Here is a 4,268-nt window from a genome sequence, read left to right as displayed (position 1 = left end):
AGCCTTGCTGAGGTCAAGGTACACAACATCCACTGCTCTTCCCTCACCTACCCAGCCAGTCATTCCAGCATAGAAGGCTATTGGATTGGTTACGCAGGATTTCGCCTTGGTGAATCCATGCTGACTACTCCTGATCACCACCTTTTCCTCCACGTGCTTGGAGATGACATCCAGAATGAGCTGTTCCATCACTTTTCCAGGGATGGAGGTGAGGCTGACTGGCCTATAGTTGCCTGGGTCCTCCTTCTTGCCTTTTTTGAAGACTGCAGTAACATTGGCTTTCTTCCAGTCCTCAGGCGCCTCTCCTCTTCTCCAGGACCAGGCTTCTTTGCTTAGTCGTGATGTAAGGCAAACACAGCGCTGTTGAATGCAGCCCCAGCTGGTATGTGTACAAGAGGACTGCAGCAACCTTGCAGGCTCTGTGGATTGACCAGCGCAGGGAAGTGTGTGCTGCCCTCCCCTATAGGGTCTGCACATCCCCATGTTTCTCAGGGTACAGATAAGAGCTTTTCAATGTGATGCCTCATCTTTTGCACCTTCTGATAGTCAAGAAGCTTTTGAAGTTATCTCAGATGAAGCCTTTATAGCCACTTCTTACCCTGGAACTGCAGATAYATTCTCTTAGGAGAATTTTTTTTCTTCATATACTACTTCCACAGTACAGCAGTGCTCAGTTTTACTGTGTCCCATTCTAATGATATATTCATTTTGATGTCTCTTCTTCTTTCAGATGTGTCTTCTAATCTCTGTCTTGGGGAATGCGCTCCTGTGCACTTGTGTAATGTTTCACTGTGTATGTTGCTGTTGTGTAGGCATTTACATTACCTGGAAGTAGACTTTCTCCAGGTTTGCTTGCTCCTCTTGCCCTGGCTTAAACAGTGTATCACTGCATCAAGTTGACACTTTGCACCCCTGAAGTGACTGCATTAATTGGCAGGTGAACAAGCATGCTGAATCCTGCACCCTCTTCCTCTGCCCCAGAGTGCTTTCTCTCTCCAAGGAATCCACGGATGTATGTGTGTTAGGTCTGCATTGCTCAGGCCTTCTCTGGAGGGCTTTCTGTGTATTCCAATGCAACTAGTTCAAGGCAAGGCAAGGAGCCACAGCTAATCTACTGGAGCAGAAGGCCCAGTAAGCAGGTGCCCTGGACTTTAGGGGCTTTAGTAGCCTTCAGTCAGCACCTGCACTGGCAGGAGAACTGGAGGAGGAGTCGTCTGCCCAGTCCCATGTCTCTTCCATGTACTTGATGTACCAGATTGAAGAGGTTATGATCCCAGGAACGTAGGCTGCCTTAGTACACCCCAGTCAGATATATTGTGTTTATCTGTAGCTACTAACAGGCTCTCACAGTGCAGCTGCTACCTTTCCAGCTGTAACTTGATTGGAGCAAAATAAAGATCTGTAGGCAGGTTTTTGGTCCAGACATTCCTTAGCAGGCAAATGCAGAAACTGCCAAGTTTTTGTAGTTTTATTGAGGATGTCATGAGGGGAGGTAGTATTACACAGGCATTGCTACCAAAGGAAAATTTCCTATTTCTTTGATCCAGAGAAAAAGGAGGCATCATTGAAAGAAACTGATAAAGTAAAAGCCCCAGCACTATTGCAGGTTTTGAGTAGAGCATTGCCCCATCACTAGCTGCAGACACTGGGTAGATCTATCTTCTTTAACAATCACTGCTTAAAATTTATGTACCAATACAGTGTCTTCTTGTTTTGGAATATCAGTGTGCAAGTATTTATCCCTAGTCTAGGTTTGAATAAGTCCAGGCTGTGATCCATTTAAGGGGTGAGTAGTCTAAATGATGTTTCCTCTTCAGCTTAAGTCAGGCTCATGGAGAGCCATCCTTAGCTGGCTACTCTCTTTAGATTACTCTCTTTAGCTCTTTAGCTCCCTCTCACATTTCCACTGTAGTTGCTAAATGACATTTCCCCTGTTTCCTCCCATGTCTCTGCATAGTTTGGTTTACTAACTGGTGAGTGAAACTTTTTTGGAGGGGCGAGGAGAGTCAAACTGACAACAAGCTCCTCCATCAACCCTAGATCCTGAATCTTATGTGAGACAGAGTACTTTGAGTAACCCAGCTAGGAAATAAAAGCTTCTTATGGAGGTGATTTTCCTGCTCCTGTGTCATGCAGAACTGGTGTTGTATTCTCATTGTTACTCATACTCTGAGTACTTATTGCCCATGACAGTATTTGAGCTTGTGAGTTGCATATTTGTTGTGTCTCTTCTCTTCTTTTTCAGTCACTAATGTAAAATAATCTTCCCTCACCCTTTTCTGATTCAGCACAGAGACTTTACAAGTTGGCAGACATCCTGTTCAGGAACATTTGACTTTATGCCATCTAATTAAAAGGTAGAATCAGCACCACCTTCCACAACAATGCAGACTGTGGCCTAGCATTGGCATTTCCTCTGGGAAGAGATTGCCAGTGTAGTTACTAAACTAATTTATCCTCAGGTCCATAATAGCTAGCTCTCTAGTCCTTAGATGAGAAGCTGTTGAAACTTACAGGCCTTCTCTGACTCCTATCACACAGCCCGTTATAGCAGGCAGCAAGCAGTCTTTGTCAACAATCTTTCAAAGACTGTAACTTGCAGACTTCTTTTTAATGCTGTACTTCTTTATTATTGCTTCTTCTGACTTAATGGTTGCCAGTACTGGGACAAAATTTGATATATCTCTTTACATAGGCATGATTTTTGTGAAGGAAAAAAGTAGTTCACTGCACGTAAAAGTCTATTCTAGACAGAAATTTTGCCTTTGAGAAATACTTTCCTTTCCTAACCAGACTAGCGTGTGATGAAGTTGAAGGGAAATCTCAGTAATTACACTGCTCTGAATGCTCTGTTTATGGTTTTGGGAGTTGTCCTTGTTCCTGCAGATGGACTGTGCCTTGTTCTAATGGCACACATGAATACATTGTCAGGCAGTGCACATATGGATTACACGTATGTGCAAAAGCATGTGCGGTATGTTGACTTACACTCTGCTGCACACACTGCAGTGCTCTCAGCAGTGGTGGTACAGATCGTAATTACAGGGAAAATACAAGGAACACCTCAGTGCAGATACTTGGTCCATCCATGTGTAAACACCTGCTTGAAGCCAACAGTAGTGGACTACATGATGACTCCCGCATGGTCGTCTCATTACAGTGATTTTGAAAGGAGGAGTATGTAGTGTACCAAAGACAATTCCCCCAAAACTTTAGAAGTATTACACAGGTCACCATCCTCTCAGGAAGAGGACTGCTGGGCAAGGTGGGGAGCAGGGAATCTGTTCTTCTGCCTACCTTCCTGATCCATCTTAGCAGGACAGTCATGCTGAGAGCACCTAACAGGCAGGTTGTTCCCTGAGGCTCTGTCAGATACTGTAGTGCCTGCCAGCTCCAACTGTAGATTAGGAAGATGGAGAGAGCTAACTCCTGCCCTCATCCTATTAAAGTTGGTGAGCTCTATTAAAGACATCTATAAAGCTGTAGCAACCTCAGTGGAGGTATATAATTCCATCCTTGAAATAGGCACCCACCCACATAAGACCTATGTTCTCATGGCTCTGTTGAAAAGCTACCACCTAGAGCACCTTGCTTAGTATGGTAGTAGCTACTTCAGTTGTAGCCACACCAGGACTGATGTCTCCAATGTAAGTCAGATCATGGAATCTAAAGGACAAGACAGTCCACCTGTCTGCCCAAGTAGCTCTAATTTCACAGAGGAGTCATAAGTGCAGGCAGTTTTCTTCTAATAGCATTATCTTAAAGCAGGTAGGAAAATCTCCTGCTTTGTCATCACACAGATAATGAGTTGTTTTCCAGATACCATGTGCTACCTGATCATACTGATGCAACACCACCTTCATGCTTGTCTTTGGGAAACTCAAGCCCTTACTGATTTATTCTTTGTGGTTCAACCTGCTGATTACACCATCATGTTACGCTGAGCTAAGAGACATCATAATTTACATCTCTTCGGTGAATCTGAAGAATTTGCTGGTCTCATGTTCCCTTTGTTCCTGAGCAGTAATATTTAGGGACCTCCTTTTGGGTGGTATCTAAGCCCTCAGCAGTTCCAGAAAGTTGCCTGCTCATTAGAGGCTGAATGAACCTGAATGACTCTTTGCCAGTTTTTGTGGATCTGGTAGGCAAGAGTGTTTGCACTCCAGCCAAGCTCACTATGCCTGCATTAAACCTTGAAGTGGAAACACTGAGGGRTGTGGGGCAGAAACTCCCAAGCTGGATGCCATGCAAGTCTGTTTGGATCTGGG

The sequence above is a fragment of the Rhea americana genome, unplaced genomic scaffold (assembly GCF_003343005.1).
Source record: "Rhea americana isolate MKP2758 unplaced genomic scaffold, rheAme1 scaffold_250, whole genome shotgun sequence".
NCBI classification, from domain to species: domain Eukaryota; kingdom Metazoa; phylum Chordata; class Aves; order Rheiformes; family Rheidae; genus Rhea; species Rhea americana.
This window is presented reverse-complemented; position numbering follows the sequence as displayed.